The 10,742-nt window shown below is 39.1% G+C and overlaps 1 long non-coding RNA gene across 1 annotated transcript; it reads left to right on the top strand.

Moving 5' to 3' along the window:
* The first annotated feature begins 7,588 nt into the window (after positions 1-7,588).
* LOC135204502 (uncharacterized) lies at positions 7,589-9,755 on the top strand. The gene is made up of 4 exons (XR_010312257.1): positions 7,589-8,071; positions 8,237-8,386; positions 8,855-9,040; positions 9,580-9,755. It is a non-coding gene; the product is annotated as an uncharacterized LOC135204502 (long non-coding RNA).
* Positions 9,756-10,742: the final 987 nt, after the last annotated feature.

The raw sequence follows: 10,742 nt of genomic DNA, 5'->3' as shown, positions 1-10,742 counted from the left end.
GCAATTGCGCGACAATATATTAATCACCACAACCAATTCTTTTCAATTTCGAGATGTGTGTTAACCTCGACCGACCTGTTTTTTTCCTCTAAGACTACAAATCTGTTTTCTAATTTTCTCTTCAATGACTTTAAAAGGACCTTCAAACTTCGTGCCTAATTTGTAATTTAGTTTCATTTCTCACGTTAAGTTTTTAAAATACCTTGTCTCCGACATTGATCTTGGGATCAGATGTTTTTACTATTACTCTTCTGTACCATATCTCTGGTTGTGGATTCGAGGTTACGGCTGAGACAAGCATGTCTCTCTCTCGCTGTGGGATACCAATGCCTCGATCGTATCCTCCCCATGATGAGCATAGTTAACAAATCAAATGTGCCTCGTGCTGGACAACCAAACAAAGCTTCAAATGGGACATTTTAATGGAATCACTAACCATAGTGTTAATACTATGTCGAACAACATTAACATATCTGTCCCAATTCTTATCATTACCACCTACAGTTTTCCTGAGAGCCTCGAGCACTTTCCTGTTTACTCGTTCGCACAACCCATTAGCTTCGGGTCTGTATGGAATAATTGTTACTTTCTGTATCCCCATGACTTCAGCTAAACATTCCAAGGTTTTGTTCATAAATTCCCTCCCATTGTTCGGTTTTAATAGAACTTCGGTGAGATCCATGTCTGCAAATGATACCATTGAAAAACGCTATGGCTACTTCTTTGGCCGTTTTATGCTTAAGTGGGAAAATTTCTACTATCCTTGTAAGTTCATCTATTATCACTAACAAGTACTTGTTCGCATATCTAGACTCACAAAAACTCCCCAGGATATCCATATGTATTCTCTGAAAAGGTCTACTCGGTATAGGATACGATCCTAATTTGCAGGAAGTTGTCCTTGAAGAAACGTTTAGCAGAAACGTTTACATGCGTTGCACACCGTACAATTACTTACGAAATTTTCCACATCTTTCCCCATGTTTTTCCAAATGTATTTAGCACGAACCTCATCATATGTTTTTTCTATTCCCAAATGAGGACTACCGAACCTGCAATGAACTATATCCAAAACCCACTGGAATTAGGACCTTCGGAATTACGATCTGTGTTGTATCTCCTTTACTTTCACTGGTTCTCAACTTATATTTATTTTTCCTAACCAATAGATTACCTTCTAACTCCAAACCCGAAAAAGGAACTTATAACTCTTCCTGACTAATTCCCCTCTTAGAAACGCTTTTGCATCTGCTAAAATCTCGTCTTCATCTTCCCTTTGCTCTATGAGAGGTATATCCCATTGAATGGCCTCGCTAGTGACTTGCGCAACTTGGAAACCTTCCGGGTCGTGAAAACTCCTGCTGAGAGCATCAGCAACCACGTTAAATTTGCCCTCTATATATTTGAGCTTTGCATAAAAATCTCTGATGGTTAAAAACCATCGAGCTCTTTTTGGCGACAAATCGGGTTTATGAAAAAGATCTAGTAATGGTTTGTGGTCTGTAAGAACTTCTACTTTATTCCCCATCAGTAACATTTTAAAATGAACTAAGCTCGACACTATTGCAAAGGCTTCTTTATCTATGGTGGCCATGGACTTCTCGTTGCTGCCCTTTGTCCTGAACTTCCTGCTATAAAAAGCTATAGGATGAAATTTCCCATCAAACTTTTGCATAAGGCAAGCACCTATACCTTCCTGGCTTGCATCAGTCACTAATGTGAAAGGTTTGCTAAAATCTGGAAACTTCAAAACAGGGGGATTCATTAGCGTGTCCTTGAGCTTTTGAAAACTCTCCGCGTTGAGGTTCCTTCCATTGAAATTGAACGTCTTCCCGCAATACATCAGTTATGGGCAGCTGCTGTATTTGAGAACCCTTTCACAAAACTCCTGAAGAAACCGGCGATACCCAGGAATGACTTGATCTCTTTCTTTGACCTGGGGGTGTGAAAATTCGCTATTGCTTTGACTTTATCGTCATTTATTCTAACCCCTTCCTTAGATATAACGTGGCCTAGATATGTGATCTGCTTTTTCCAGAACGAGCACTTGGCTAGCTAAATTTTCAACCCCGCTAATCTAAGCCTCCTAAGTACTTCTGTAAGCACTTCCAGGTGCTGCGCACAGATGGGAGGAGAAAATTCTGTGTCTCTTTGCACTCTATCCCTCAGGCCTGTCCCATTAAAAACTGTGCTATCTAGAGTGGGACATTTAGACATATGTTTCTCAATTTGGTCATGAAGTAATTCTTCGTCTGAAGTAGGTTCAATCTTTTCATCAAAGCTATTCACTATTGCATCCGGTACATCGTGCAAGAGCAGGGAAAAATAGATTAGTTTATGAATGTTATCAAGAGAGACATTACTCCCTGTAGCCCATTTAGATGTTTTCAATTTTCCTACCCAATCTGCCACTGCATCAAAAAGTTTTGAACTATGTTCTACGAGGCTATTAGTGCCCTTCCGTAGTTTATAAAGACCTCGGAGGTCCCTCACCATATCTCCGTGTTCCTTTGAGCCATAAGCTGTTTTCAAAAATGCTTGCAAATCCATCCAGATATGACATTTTGTAAATTGGAAACTCCTGCAACGGTGGGAGTGGTCTCCCCATATTGAAATCTAGCAAAGCTTTTGCCTCTCTAAATGCCTCTATATCATCCGATATATTCTTTCTAGCTAAATAATTATTCACTCCTTCAATAAAAATTTGGACAGGTTGTGATAGAACGGCATCTACCATCCCTCTGAATGGACTCACACCCACATTCACGTTCGTTACGTGATGTAGTAGCATTGTGGTACTCTTAGTATCCGTCATCTTTCTCTGTTTCCGAAAGCTCTTTTGTTCTATAAGATTCCCTGATCTCATTAACATCAATGTATTTATATACACAAAACCCAATCCAGAAAAATTAATAAAAATTTTCCCCCAATAATGGATAACAAAAGGCAAACGCACCCCACTCCCAGTATATCATCCCACAAAAGCAACAGCAAAAAAAAAAGGAGGGGATAGAAAAAGAAAAAAATGCAAAACGCTTACTAAGAGCTACACCACGGCGACTGTCTCACAAGCACCAACTCTCGCCTCTCTCTCTCTCTCTCTCTCTCAGGGCTTGACTTGCAACAAAAAACTCCGCTCAATTAAATTCGCCACAAACAAACATAAGGAATGTAAACAACAAAAAAAGTATAAAAAAATATAAAAGATAAAAAGGAGAAAATAAGAAAGAAAGCTTGAAAAATACACTCACATCTTCATATGACTGGAAACTGAATTCGTGTAAACACCACAAATATGGGTGAACTATTTACCACACTTGTGAAACACTTTAATACGTCGAAAATTAAACTTTTCCCCTTCACGTTTTAAAACACTGGTATTCAAGAATCCCAAGATGGCTGACACTGACTTAGCCGGAGAGACCAAAAGCTTCTCCCTCCCCAACCCATTGAATCAGCAAAAAGGGCCCCGAGTTGCCTGTGACATGATTATAACCCCTTTTCCTACCAAAAAAAAAAAAACATCTATGTCTAACTAGTCACCAGTCTCTTCGTTAGCGTACCTACAGCTTAGAAAATATATAAAAAGCCTCTTAAACCGCCTGCCACTACTCTTACACCCCCTTTTATTAAAACTACACAAATTAGAAACCCTTACCTGTTGTCAATGGTGCCCTCTGTCTGCAACCATGTCGTTAGGCTATTAAGATCTCGTAATTATAAAAATATACTATTTATTACCCAAAGCAGTTGAATATAAGATAGAACAAAATGATTAACAAGTCATAATGACAAAAACCCAAATCTGCCCATAAAGAAAACTAGTAAGTTAACATTCACCTGTCACACCCAAAATGTCAATAAGTTCATTATATTAGTCAGGTTAGAGATTCCCATCTCTAGTACCATGGAATATAACCCATCTGTAATAAAGATAACAATGGATAAAAAATACACTTCACACATCACTCTCTTTTCAAAGTAACTAAGTAAAGAATGTATATCACACTTCTCTCTCTTTTCAAAGGTAACGGTTTTCTAAGTCTTACAAAATATGTGTCATACCTTTACGATGGGGTTTTCTCTCCCTCCCAACACCTGACGTGTACCACCTGACCTCTTGATCTCGCCAAAAGGAATGTGACTCTCGCAAATGCCCTGGTCTATTAGACCTGTAACATCCGTTACAAACGATGTACATGTTTGATGACAAGAACGAGCGATCTCTCGGTTAGAACGCTTACGTATCCAAATTCCTTCACTCAAGTAAGCTGCCCTTACAGTTCAGCCTGTCTCCAAGCAAGACATTGATATTTGATTCACTAACATTACATACTTGTAAGATATATATATATATTATATATATATATATATATATATATATATATATATATATAAGGAGCCCATAAAAATGCCAAAATATAGAAAGTAAGTAATATATTTCACAGACCACTGTCTCTGAAATATAGTACTTACTTTCTATATTTTGGCATTTTTATCGGCTCCTTTTATTAGATGGAATTCTGTTGTAACAGAGCATTTTTTACCATTCATATATATATATATATATATATATAATATATATATATATATATATATATATGCTTAAAAAATCACAGTAGATGCACGTGACTTCATAAATAAGCGAATACCACGGGAAATGAAAGGTTTTTAGATATTCCTAGAATTTTAAAGCTTTTTAACATAAATGTTGTTTTCAGTAATATTAATGTCAAGAGTTTAGTAATCAAAAATTCTCCTAAAGATCTTCCAGGCTGCATATATGAAATTCCTTGCAAAAAGTGTGATAAAATCTATTACGGACAGACCGGCAAAATCTCTTTCACAGCGTCTTAAGCAACATCAATATTCTGTGAGAACTGGGCAAATATCGAATGCATTATTTGTACATATGAGAGATTTAGACCATCCTATTAACTGGAGTCAAGCAAGAGCCTTAGTCCCATGTAATGACACAGTTAAAAGGAATATCATTGAATCTTGTTTTATCAAGTCAAATAATAGAAATGTTCTAAATTTAAGTCTTGGTTTATTTAAACTTGATGCTTTCATAATGAAAAAAGTTGCAGATAAATATAAGCAACAAAATTAATATATTCAGTTTTTACATGTTTTTGGACTGTAAAGATACTTGTAATTTCGGTTAGGGTCAGAACTCTGTTTAAGTTTGTGACCGTGTGATATCCGATTATCCTGGATTATCCCTTTTAATTTTACCCTTTTGATAATTAACCATCTGGTAATTCCTGATCTTGTTTGCACCTGAGGCCTTCCTCTCCGATTGTACTTTAGTAGCTCCTTGACGATGTCTGAATAAAGACTAAAAGCGCTTGGATTCCTGACTTTCATTTCCCGTGGTATTCGCTTATATATATATATATATATATATATATATATATATATATATATATATATATATATATATATATATATATATATACACACACATATGAACATACCTGTGCATCCAGGAAAAGATATTATAACCTTTGCTCAGGACGCTTCCCATGTTCCAATCTTTGAGTTTTAATAACTGTGCACATGTTGTCATGTTGGTCTGTGTATGCATAGATATAAAAGCCTAGATGCCGCTTCGGCCGGCCGGACATACGTCAACAAGTCCGCCATCTTTGGCGCGGTAATTCAAACAATGCAGCAGGCTGCAGTATATGACGTTTTTCCGCCACTATTCGCTTAATATTGCCACGAATTTTTCTTGTCTGATGGCTCGTTACAAAGCTTTACATAATTCCCTACAAGGATCTAATAAATAAAGTTGTTCCTTATTGTTTGAAAGTTAACTTGCAATGACTTTGTTTTAGCAGGTAGGGGGAAGGAGGGGGCTAGTTGTACACAAATGTTAATATTTACCCATAACTATTGCTGTAAACAATAATTTGAAATGCTGTGATAAGACAGATGACTAAAGTAGGCCTACAGCTATGGATCTGTGCAACTTAAGTAAAATCTTTGTCTCTCGAAGTGCTCTGTTAAAAAAATCCCCCATATATAATTTTGGCACAGGCCTACAAGTTTAAGTCATAAAACTGTAGGGTTGAGCCTAAAAAATAAACTACAGTAGGCCCTAGAATAACTAGGATTTGCTGTGTTATCTAGCCTTTGCATCTCTGCCTGGCTCCTTTGAGCCTGGGTGGGGTGGGGGTTCTTCCATTTTTTTGGAACGGGATGCTCCTCAGTGAATTCTGACCTCTAGACCTGGCTTTGGAAAATTTAGCGGGTATCAAGAGACCTCGTCTAGTGGCAGAAGTGACCTATCTCTAGACCTAATTTTTATATGGTGAAATAATTATATAGAACTTAAATTTTTTCACAAAACTACCTTAATTTGCTCAGACTAAGATATATCGTATGGCAAGCATTAACAGTTCAATATAGCTCATCTCTAGACCCTGTGTTTGTTCAAGGACCCAAATTATTATACCCTTATTTGGGATAAGGGCCTGGGCCATCTCTATACTTCTTAGACCAAAATTGCCAAAATGAGCCAATCCTGACGAGCAACCCTGTATACCCGGTCATAGTAACCGTCCCCCCCCCCCCCCCCCACACCGAGCCTTTCAGCCTAGACCACAATCATAAGGCCAGTCTAATTTTTTTTCAGCTAACTGTTCATTGGTTTGGTCACACATGTATAAATTTAAAGCTGTGGGTGGCCTTATGGGTCATTAAGCCTATACTTTGAAGTAACAACTCTCAAAATGTATTGCACAATGATTTATTTTCATGATATTTGTTCTTACATTGAATGTATAATAACATTTATTGTACATCTGTGCATTGATTATAAATATTCCCAGCAATTTAAACAAGTTTTTTTTTTTCATTGCTGTTTCCAACAGTTTTTAATTGATACTACATTGTAATGATAATCTATATGCATTGATATGAAATCAGCAGGCTATATCAAAACATCAACAAAACTCATTATGTGCCTTGCTTGGCCATTTAGTTCTTATTACAAGGACCAGATTAACACTAATATTACATAGCTATAATGCAGTTGAAAGAAATCTAGAAACATCAAATTAGTGTCCAACATTTTACCCTATTGACCTAATGGCCCTTAAACAATATTGTTTAACCATTTTTTTTTCGTAGGCTGTCTTATCAACAGCATTTCAAATTATTGTTTTACAGCAATAGTTATGAGGTAAATATTAACATTTGTGTACAACTAGCCCCCTTCCCCTACCTGCTAAAAACAAAGTCATTGTAAGTTAACTTTCAAACAATAAGGAACAACTTTATTTTATTAGATCCTTGTAGGGAATTATGTAAGCTTTGTAACGAGCCATCAGACAAGAAAATCCGTGCAATATTAAGCGAATAGTGGCGAAAAAACGTCATATACTGCAGCCTGCTGCATTGTTTGAATTACCGCCCCAAGATGGCGGGCCTGATGACGTGCGCCAGCCTATTCAGCTAGCGCCCGATGCGGCATTCTAGGCTTTTATATCTATGTGTGTATGTGTGCAGCCCCACGTGCCTTGGTAGTTTTAGGGTGGTAGATTCCTTTGTGCAGGTCCTTTGGATGGAATGAAACGTCTCCTCTCTCCTTTCAGGCTACTAGAACTATTCAGGCGACGGCAATAATCTCCACGATGAAGCTGCATCATGCTCCGCTTGTCTCGGCTTTGCTTGTGTGCGTCCTTTTGTTCCCGCAGGCCATGTCGTATTACGGTTTTGACTACTCAACGACATCATCTAGCTCCTGGTCCTATACGTATGGCACCTGGCCGTCTAGCTCCTGCCGTCCGGCTCCTGGCGACCTCGTCACCATTGGCTCCTCCCTCTACGGTGGAAACATACCAGGCCTTCGGAGCTGGAGTGGAGGAGCAGTTGAACGTAGAGCTGAGTGTAACACCGTCAGTCGTTGCCGCGGGAGTGCCGCCGTCACTCCTCGAGGTCGTTCAACACGAAGCCAGACCCCGCTTCGTGACGAGTCCCACCTTCAGTTCCTTCTTCATGGCGTTTGGGATCACGGTCCCTGAGGGGGAGGCCAAACTGATCGTCGGCCTGTCAGACACATGTGAGTAGAGGCATGTCGGTAGAGTCCGCTTTACGATCTACTGTCTCTCACATTTGCGTCATTCCTGACCAATGTCTTGTTCTGCGTTGCTCTTTGTTGAGTCAAGAATGCTTTTTCCCCCAGTGACTAACTTCATTTTCTCTTTCATCTAACTGTCTCTTGCAGCCTGTTGCAAAGCAATGTGCTGGTCCTCTTTGTGGTGCGTAGCTGCCTCTAGGGTCGTCGAGTCTAACGGATCGGTGGCCTGTTACCTTGCGGACCACTTGCCGGCCACCAAAACTTCTGAACCCTCTACTGTTTATTACCTCTTCTATGGTAACTATAGCTACAAGAACTCATCCGTTGTATCATTCAGGTATTGCAGCAGGTCTGGATACATCTACTTACGGCAGTCCAGAGAAATTGTTGGTGTGTTTCCCCGTAGGTAATCAAATAGGTTTTCCAAAAAATGTAGACATTTGGCTCACAGCTACTTCAAATGTATTTAGACGACGGGCTATAAACTGGCCCACTGTTACTCAGACATTTAGAATTAACAGTCAGTCAGTATGCTTGACGCATGTACTTGCGCATGTGGAGATGTTGCCAAAGTACTGAGAAAACGCTTGTGTACAGTCACTCAGACCTCAAGCAGTAAACTGGATATTTTCCTTGATGCAGCTTTCTGGGCAACGTAGTATGAAACAAAGGGTAAGAAGCATTCCCATCCACTCTAGAGATGCCATTTTGCCCTTTTCACCGTGCAATTCACCACAAGCTTTTACCCTTCCTCTCGTCCGACAGAAAGAATGATGGACAAGATAGACGTCTACACCATCAAAGAGAGCAACGAGATCTATGCCGTGTCACAGGCGACTCTTCCGTTCACGCAGGCGAATGGCTTCTGCGACTCTCTCCCAGGATTTCGACTGGCCATTTTCATTACCAAGCCGGAGGTTGAAGTTCTTCTGAAGTTGTTGAAAGTATTAGGTGATTCTCTTCCCCATTTTCCTATGATTATTATTATTATTATTATTATTATTATTATTATTATTATTATTATTATACTAGCAAAACAATATGTACAGAAATTATGTATGACAAATTCGTAAAGTAACTAACCAGTCCCTTCTTACCCCTACCCCCTTCAGAGGGGGTGGGGGAGGTAGGATGAAACCCCATTATAAACCATCTTAGGGGTCCCCACTATAACCCTGTCAAGTTTCATGCCAGTCGGACCAGCCGTTTGAACGCGATTGAATGACAGACAGAGGGATGGACAGACGTTACGCCCCATTATACTAAGATTCAGAATCTGAACCCTATTCATTTGGAGGAAGCCCACCAAAAGGTCCTCTCTAGGAAGTCAGAGAAAGTAATGTGTTGCACCTCGCTCGATCTTTTGAAGTTTCAGTCGCACGACATCCTCAGGAGGTGGGTTGGTGTTGGGGGTGGTGGGGGACTCTTTGCGTGGCGATATCATTTCGGATGAATAATGAAAGTTCTCCTTCTTCTGATCACCCTTCCAGGAGCTGACTTGATTGTAGGACTCGTGCGAGGACCGGACTTCCCAGACGACCACTGGGCAGATGGGACCTTGTTCCAAGACTCTTATTTGTACTACCACAACAGCAAGACCTATGAAGTTAGCGGCACATTTAAGAGCGAGCCCTACTATCGCATCAGGGGTGTCAACGACTCGAGAGTGGGGACAAAGTGGACGGTAATGTTTTCACCACTGCTTGCCAGGGATACCTGTTCCGATGAAGACTCCTTCAAGTCAAGCTTCTTACCCTGAGAGAGAGAGAGAGAGAGAGAGAGAGAGAGAGAGAGAGAGTCTCTCGTGTCATATATAGTATATCTAAAGCTAGAACTTTCTAACCTTTCAAGTCATGCTTCTTATCCAGAGATGGATAAGTAATGTATCCAAATACATTACTTGTTCAAAATTGTATTTGAATATTGTATTTAAAATACCAAATACATTGCAGGTGAATGTGATGGATTTCAATACTTGAATGCATTACTTTTAAATTGTGTGTGAATTCAATTCAAATGTTTTTTCCAATACTTTTGACATCTTCCATTTATAGGAATGATATCACTTACTGTACACCAAATCCCACTGGATACCGAACCTTGACTGAACACAGGAAACTGCACAGATGTCTTACATAATTTACTATCACTGGTCAATCACAATATATAGAAACTCTGACATGAGAAAGAAAACTCTTCTTTTTGTCCATCAGCCTTTCCTCGTCCACTGTGGGCGAAGTTTTAGGAAAGTATCTTGAAAAATATGATGTAGTACACAGCTTTCTGAAAGGCTCTGAACACTTTGGTTTTTGGGATGTACTATGTCTTTCAAAGATTCCTATTTAGATTTGAGTGAATTAGGTGTTCATACACGTATCCCACATTAAAAGACTGCAATGAGACAAGACTCTTTGATGAGACACTTTATATGGAGATATGCTGTAGGACTTTAAAAAAAGATTATTTTTTTGTAGGGGTAGCGAACCACCAGCCAACTTGTTTAAAAAGTACTTCAATCCTTACCTAAACACTTGCATAAAAAATGTTTATAAATACAGTATTACAAACAAATGTATTTCTCTCAGTATATATATATATACAATTGTATTTGAATACTGCCCATCTCTGTTTTACCCTGAGAGAGAGAGAGAGA

The sequence above is a fragment of the Macrobrachium nipponense genome, chromosome 47 (assembly GCF_015104395.2).
Source record: "Macrobrachium nipponense isolate FS-2020 chromosome 47, ASM1510439v2, whole genome shotgun sequence".
NCBI lineage: Eukaryota > Metazoa > Arthropoda > Malacostraca > Decapoda > Palaemonidae > Macrobrachium > Macrobrachium nipponense.
The sequence above is the reverse complement of the archived record's forward strand: the minus strand, read 5'-3'. Positions and strand labels throughout refer to the sequence as shown.